Raw genomic sequence first — 8,375 nt, 5'->3', positions numbered from 1 at the left:
TGGTAGTGCATCAGGCTCACAGGGTGGGAGGCATGGCAGTAAAGGGTCAGCAGATGAGAGTGAATCTGACATCCTACAATCTTTGGCCTCGGGGTCTCATGTTCTATCTTTCTTGGTTTTCCTTTCTAAAATATTGTGGTATATATTCTTTTAGAGGAAATGTTTTCTTAAATGTAATTCAAGAAAAGTAACATCTTTAACATATGTTTTAAACCTACATTATTAATTTGGGAAATAAGACAGAAATGAAAGCAAATAAACAAAAATATGACTTGTCATTTAAAAAAATCATAAGCAAAAGTAAAAATGAAAAAAGTTATATTTTTTGAGATGTTTGCATTACTCTTCTTTTCTTTTTTTTATCTCAAATAACAGTGACCCAGGGAAAGATCTGAAATGTTCATAAATGATTGTAAATGGCCTTTGCTAACTGCTACCACATCCAATTTACCCTTGAGTAAGAACATTTTAACCTTGGCACATACTGAACACCATTTCCTGTAGGCTTCAAAGAGCACACTTAAATCCAATTCCTTCAGACAGTGTCCTCATCTTTCTTGGCTTCTGAAGAGAGGGCAGTTTATTGATGTCTCTGTCCGTAACTAGACATCCAGTGTCTGTGTTCTCAAAGACAACATTTTAGCTGTCTGAGTGTTTGGTAATCACACTTAATAATCTTGTTGGAGTAATTTCTTAATGGCATTAAAGCACAGTCTATCTGATCTATAGCCCTTATTATGACTAATTTCTCCAGTCAGCCATCTCTAGTCTAGCAGTGTACAGGGAGTTTTTCTAGCCACCATTAATACAACCATAAGATACATAACAAAGTGGTCATCAGGATGAAAAGTCAAACTCTCCTGTGTCCTGGGAACAGTGAAGGGGACAGATGTAGAAAAAACAAACAAGCAGTGAACTCAGGGGGCAAAACATATGCAGATGCAATGGAATAAATGGCTTGAGATAATTATGGGTCACCGAATATAAATCTGAGTTTAACACTCAGGATACACTACCACTTTAAATTCATACTTACATGGGAGTCATTGCACCATATATGTAACTACTGGAACAATTATTATTGCAGTAAAGACTTCTGCACCCCTCCCTCAATTTCCATGTTTTAAACTCAATGTGCAGCAGTCAATACAGTCATTTCATGGCAGTAAAATTAAAAGAGCAGACATAGCTCATTTTAAATGTTGTTGATATCTCTGTCAAACAAATTTCTTTTTTTTAAAGAAATTTTTTATTCATTTTACATGCCAATCACAGATCCCCCTCTCTTCTCTCCTCCTATGAAACCCAGCCTTCCCCCAACTCCCAACCCACAGTCCCTTCTCTGAAAAGGTTAGTTTTCCCATGGGGAGTCAGCAGAGCCTTGTACATTCAGCTGAGGCAGGTCCAAGCCCCTCTCTGCTGCATCAAGGCTGTGCAAGGTATCCCTCCAAAAGTAATGGGCTCCAAAAAGCCAGCTCATGCACCAGGGTTGGATCCTGATCCTAAGGCCAGGGAACCCCTTCAGCAGATCAAGCAACACAACTGTCTTGCTTTTGCAGAGAACTTAGTCCAGTCCCATGGAGGTTCCAGAGCATTGGTCTAAAGTTCATGAGTTCCCACTAGCTTGGCTTGGTTGTTTCTGTAGGTTTCCCCATCATAATCTTGATGCCCCTTGCTCATATAACCCTTCTTCCCTCCTTTCGGCTAGACTCCTGGACCTTGGCCTGGTGCTTGTCTGTGGATTTCTGCATCTGCTTCCATCAATTACTGGATGAAGGCTCTATGATGACAATTAGGGTATTCGCTGACTGATTATTGGGGTAAACCAGCTCAGGTACCATCTCTACTACTGACTCATAAGAGGATACGAGATATAATGCAAAGGGTAACCAGAATACAACCCACAGCTCCAGAGAAGCTAGCTAACAAGGAAAACCCTAAGAGGGACACATGGATTGCCCTAGGAAGGGGAAATAGATGAGATCTCCATGAGTAAACTTGAGATGAGGGGGAGCAATGGAGGGTGGGGGATGGAGGATGAGAACATGAGGGAATGGGATGGTCAAGCTGGAACAGGGACCGAGTGGGAGAGCAATGAAAGAGATATCTTGATAGAGGGAGACGTTATGGGGTAAGGAAGAAACCTGGTGCTAGGGAAATTCCCAGGAATCCACAAGGATGATGCCAGCTTAGTCAAATAAGTTTCTTATGAGCAGTTTTCATCCAAAATTAGAATCTGAGATTTAAAATTGCATTCTCTCTGTCTCCTCTCTGGGAGTTATATGTAATCCATACTGTGTGATAGTTAACTTCAACTTCCTATTTGACTAGATTTGAAATCCTTAGGAGATACACAACTGTATGTGGATGTGAGAATACTTTCTGAGAGACTCAACTGTGTAAGAAAGATCCACTTTGGATGTAGGTGGCAACAAACACCTCGTGGGCTAGAGATCTGAAATAAAGAAAACAGGACAAACCAAAAACAGGGGACCAATGGAAGCCCAACATTTGTCTCTTTCTGCTTCTCTCAATCAATGCAAAGAGCCACTCTACACCTTTGCTGCCATGCTTTCAACCTCAACAAACTGCACCTTGACACTGTGAGCCAACATGCTTCCTTCCTTAAGTCACTTTTCTCAGATATTTTGTCACAGTAATGAATAACCAGTAAGATTATTAGTTAGTAACTACTATTCAATAAGCTTTCTCGTAGCTGACTGCAAATACCAATAATGTAGAAATTTCAACTAAGTAAACTAATGTTTTAAAGTGAATATAGACATTTATTATATCAATACAAATAAACATTATTAAAATAAAGTAGATAATTTAATCAATGAAGCATGCAACATTAAAATGTGATTTTAATGATTTGAAAAATTTTCCATCAGGTATGGCAGAGCTTTAATTCTAATGCAATTATCACTTTCTTTCAGAATGTTATGGACAGTTTAAAGGTTGTGAGCCATATCAGCTGTTAACAACTCTTGGTATTCTAGAAACCAAAGTAGAGGCTACAAATCTGTTAGGAGGAGATGATTGCTAGGCAGGTAAGAGCACCTACTACCTTACAGAGATTCAAGGTTGCATTTCAGCATTCACATTAGGAGGCTTTCTGTCCCATGTAGTTCCACTTCCAAAGACTCTAAAGTCCTCTTATGGCCTACACAAGTACCTGCATGTACATGGTGCACATAGTTGTATGGGGGATATAGTAGTTTTAATAAGACTGGCTCCCATAAGCTCATATACTGATTACTTAGTCACTTGGGAGAAGAACTATTTGAAGATTTAAAAGAATTAGGAGGTAGGCCTTGTTAGAGGAAGTATACCATTGACAGTGGGCTTTGAGGTTTCAAAAGCCCATGCCAGGCCCATTCTCATTCTCACTCTCTCTCTCTCTCACTACTTGTCCCTCCCCCTGTCTCCTCTCCCTCTCTGCCTGCAGATCAGGATGTAGCTCTCAGCTACTGCTCTGCCACCTGCCTACATTCCACCATGCTCCCCATCATGATGATAGTGGACTAAACTTCTAAAACTGTAAACAAATCCCAATTAAATGCTTTCTTTCATAAGAGTTGCCTTGGTCATGGAGTCTCTTCATGGAAATAGAACTGTAACTAAGACGGTGGATATCAACTCATGCATACATACATAAAAGCATCCACATAATACATACATACTTTTTTAAAAACCTTAAATGAAATAACATTTTTTGGGGCATCTGCAATTAGTTCATTAATAAAGCTGTCATGGGGAAAAATCAGAGAGAAATGTGCCTCTTTTTTTTGTTGTTGTTTTTGTTCTATTTTTAAAATATTTTTATTTTATAATTAATTTAATTTTACATATCAGCCATGGATTCCCCTGTCCTCCTCCTCCCACCCCCCCAGCATTATCCCCCAACCCACCCCCCATTCCCACCTCCTCCAAGGCAAGGTCTCCCCTGGGGAGTCAGCCCAGCCTGGTAGATTCAGTTGAGGCAGGTCCAGTCCCCTCCTCCCTGCACCAAGGCTGAGCAAAGTGTCTCAGCATAGGCCCTAGGTTCCAAAAAACCAGCTCATGCACCAAGGACAGGTCCTGGTCCCACTGCCTGGGGGCCTCCTAAACAGTTCAGGCTCATCAACTGTCTCACTTATCCAGAGGGCCTGGTCCAGTTCCATGGGGGCTCCTCAGCCATTGGTTTACAGTTCATGTGTTTCCGCTAGTTTGGCTATTTGTCCCTGTGTTTTTTCCAATCATGGTCTCAATATCTCTTGCTCATACAATCCCTCCTCTCTCTCACCTATTGGACTCCTGGAGCTCCACCTGGGGCTTGGCCATGGATCTCTGCTTCTGCTTCCATCAGTCACTGGATGAGAGTTCTATCATGACAGTTAGGGTGTTTAGACATCTGATCACCAGACTATGTCAGCTCAGGCACTATCTCAACCATTGCCAGTAGTCTATAGAGGAGGTATCTTTGTGGATTTCTAGGGACCTCTTTAGCACTCTGCTTCTTCCTATTCCCATGGGGTCTTCATTTATCATGGTATATCTTTCCTTGTTCTTCCACTCTGTTCATGATCCAGCTGGGACCTCCCATTCCCCTAAGCTCCCTTTCCCGCAAACCTTGCCCTCCATTACCCCACCCCCACCCCCAGTTCGATCATGTAGATCTCATCCATTTCTCTCTGTTGTTGGGCAATCCCTGTGACTTTCTTAGGGTCCTCTTTACTAGTTAGCCTCCCTAGAATTCTGAGTTTCAGTCTGGTTATCCTTTGCTTTACATCTAGTATCCACTTATAAGTGAGTACATACCATGTTTGTCTTTCTGAGTCTGGGTTGCCTCACTCAGGATGACTTTTTCTAGTTCCATCCATTTGCCTGCAAACCTCATGATGTCATTGTTTTTCTCTGCTGAGTACTACTTCATTGTGTATATGTACCACATTTTATTTATCCATTTGTCAGTTGAAGGGCATCTAGGTTGTTTCCAGGTTCTGGCTATTACAAATAATGCTTCTATAAACATAGTTGAGCATGTGTCCTTGTGGTATGATTGAGCATTCCTTGGGTATATGCTCAAGAGTGGTATAGCTGGGTCCTGAGGAAGATTGATTACCAATTTTCTGAGAAATTAACATACTGATTTCTGAAGTGGCTGTATAAGTTTGTACACTCACGAACAGCGGAGGAATGTTCCCCTTGCTCCACATCCTCTCAAACATAAGCTGTCTTCTCAGTCCTAAGCATCTCATTAATATTTACATTTAAATTATTTTTAATGATTGAGTAACCCATTATCAGGTCAGCTCCATTTTTTTAGATATGCCAAATTTGGTGATAACTTTTTCCCTTGGGTGGATGATCTTTGCATCTTACAATTAAAATTACAGCTTTATATCAGGCTATCCCAGTTAGAAATCACTCTTTTCTAGAAATTGGGCAGAAAATATGATTATATCAACAACATTGGCATCTGCTTTTTGTCCCAAGGTAGGGATCTTTCAAAGGCTCAGCAAGTAGCCCTGAAGCTGGCATTTCCAATGTTTGGTTTGGCATTCATAGCTTACCTTCTCTTGAAGGGGGCTGAAGCAATGACACAGTGGTCTTTGGCTTCTCTGTTCCATAAGTATAAACTCAGGTGTATAGAATCCTAATGGCCATCCTTTCATTTATTTATTTTTTAAATTAAAAAGAGGCACATTTGTCCTTGTGGTATGATTGAGCATTCCTTGGGTGTATGCCCAAAAGTGGTATAGCTGGGTCCTGAGGGAGGTTGATTCCCAAATTTCTAAGAAAGCGCCATATTAATTTCAAAGTGGCTGTACAAGTTTGCATTCCCAACAACACTGTAGGAGTGTTCCCCTTGCTCCACATCCTCTCCAACATAAGCTGTCTTCAGTGTTTTTGATCTTAGCTATTCTGATGGGTGTAAGATGGCATCTCAGAGTCGTTTTAATTTGCATTTCCCTGATGACTAAGGATGTTGAGCAATTCCTTAAATGTCTTTCAGTCATTTGAGCTTCTTCTGTTGAGAATTCTCTGTTTAGCTCTATAGCCAGCCATTTTTTTAACTGGACTGTTGGGTATTTTGATTTCTAATTTCTTGAGTTCTTTATATGTTCTGGATATCAGCCCTCTGTCAGATGTGGGGTTGGTGAAGATCTTTTCCCATATTGTAGGCTGTCATTTTGTCTTGGTGACCATGTCCTTTGCCCTACAAAAGCTTCTCAGTTTCAAGAGGTCCCATTTATTAATTGTTTCTCTCAGTGTTTGTGCTACTGGTGTTATATTTAGGAAGTGATCTCTGGTGCCAATGTGTTTAATACTACTTCCTACTTTCTTTTCTATCAAGTTCAGAGTAACTGGATTCATGTTGAGGTCTTTGATCCACTTGGACTTAAGTTTTGTGCATGGTGACAGATATGGATCTATTTACAGCCTTCTACATGTAGACATCCAGTTATGCCAGCACCATTTGTTGAAGATGCTTTCTTTTTCCATTGTATAGTTTTGGCTTCTTTGTTGAAAATCATATGTTCATGGGTGTGTGGATTAATGTCAGGGTCTTCAGTTTGTTTCCATTGGTCTACATGTCAGTTTTTATGCCAGCACCAAGCTGTTTTTATTACTGTAGCTTTATAGTAGAGCTTGAAGTCAGGGATCGTGATGCCTCCAGAGGTTGTTTTATTGTACAGGATTCTTTTGGCTATCTTGTGTTTTTTGTTTTTCTATATGAAGTTGAGTATTGTTCTTTCCAGGTCTGTGAAGAATTGTGTTGGTATTTTGATGGGGATTGCATTGAATCTGTAGATTGCTTTTGGTAAGATTGCCATTTCTACTATGTTAATCCTACCTATCCATGAGCATGGGCGATCTTTCCGTTTTCTGACTTCTTCAATTTTTTTCTTCAGGGATTTAAAGTTCTTGTCATACAAGTCTTTTGCTTGTTTAGTTAGAGTTACCCCAAGGAATTTTATATCATTTGTGGCTATTGTAAAGATGATGTATCTCTGATTTCTTTCTCAGCCCATTTGTCATTTGTATATAGGAGGGCTACTGATTTTTTTTAATTAATCTTGTATCTTGCTACATTGCTGAAGGTGTTTATAAGCTGTATGAGTTCCTTGGTCAAATTTTTGGGGTTACTTATGTATACTATCATGTCATCTTCAAATAGTGAAGCTTGACTTCTTCCTTCCCAATTTGTATCCCCTTGATCTCCTTATATTGTTTTATTGCTCCTGCTAGAACTTCAAGTACTATATTGAACAAGTATGGGGAGAGCAGACAGCCTTGTCTTGTTCCTGCTTTTAGTGGAATCGCTTTGAATTTCTCTCCATTACTTTGATGTTGGCTGCTGGCTTGCTGTAAATTGCCTTTATTATGCTTAGGTAAGGCAAATCAAAATGACTCTGAGATACCATCTTACACCCATCAGAATGGCTAAGATCAAAAACACTGAAGACAGCTTATGTTGGAGAGGATGTGGAGCAAGGGGAACACTCCTACAATGTTGTTGGGAATGCAAACTTGTACAGCCACTTTGGAAATCAATATGGCGCTTTCTTAGAAATTTGGGAATCAACCTCCCTCAAGACCCAACTATACCACTTTTGGGCATACACCCAAGGAATGCTCAATCATACCACAAGGACAAATGTGCCTCTTTTTAATTTAAAAAATAAATAAATGAAAGGATGGCCATTAGGATTTTATACACCTGAGTTTCTACTTATGGAACAGAAAAGCCAAAGACCACTGTGTCATTGCTTCAGCCCCCTTCAAGAGAAGGTAAGCTATGAATGCCTTCCTCACATTGACTTCTATTACCACTGTTCCTAAACCAAACATTGGAAATGCCAGCTTCAGGGCTACTTGCTGAGCCTTTGAAAGATCCCTACCTTAGGACAAAAAGCAGATGCCAATGTTGTTGATATAATCATATTTTTTGCCCAATTTCTAGAAAAGAGTTATTTGGAAAGCTTGGATCCATTTCTAACTGGAATAGCCTGATATAAGGCTGTAACTTTAATTGTCAGATGCAAGATCATCCACCCAAGGGAAAAAGTTATCACCAAATTTGGCATATCTAGAAAAATGGAGCTGACCTGGTAATGGGTTATTCAATCATTAACAATAATTTAAATGTAAATATTAATGAGATGTTTAGGACTGAGAAGACATTAAAAATTAAGAGATCAATTAAGTAAACTCTTAATATTTTTTAAAACAAAGAAAATATATTTTTTTCAGAAACATGTTGGCTCTATTACCATAATTAATACTTAAATGCTTTGGGGGAATATTTCTTTATCCAGAATTTCAATATCATAATACCTTAATAGTATCATATTGTTTTTGTGACAAATACATGGAATAGTCCA

This window comes from Peromyscus eremicus, chromosome 1 (genome assembly GCF_949786415.1).
Source record: "Peromyscus eremicus chromosome 1, PerEre_H2_v1, whole genome shotgun sequence".
Classification (NCBI taxonomy): domain Eukaryota; kingdom Metazoa; phylum Chordata; class Mammalia; order Rodentia; family Cricetidae; genus Peromyscus; species Peromyscus eremicus.
This window is presented reverse-complemented; position numbering follows the sequence as displayed.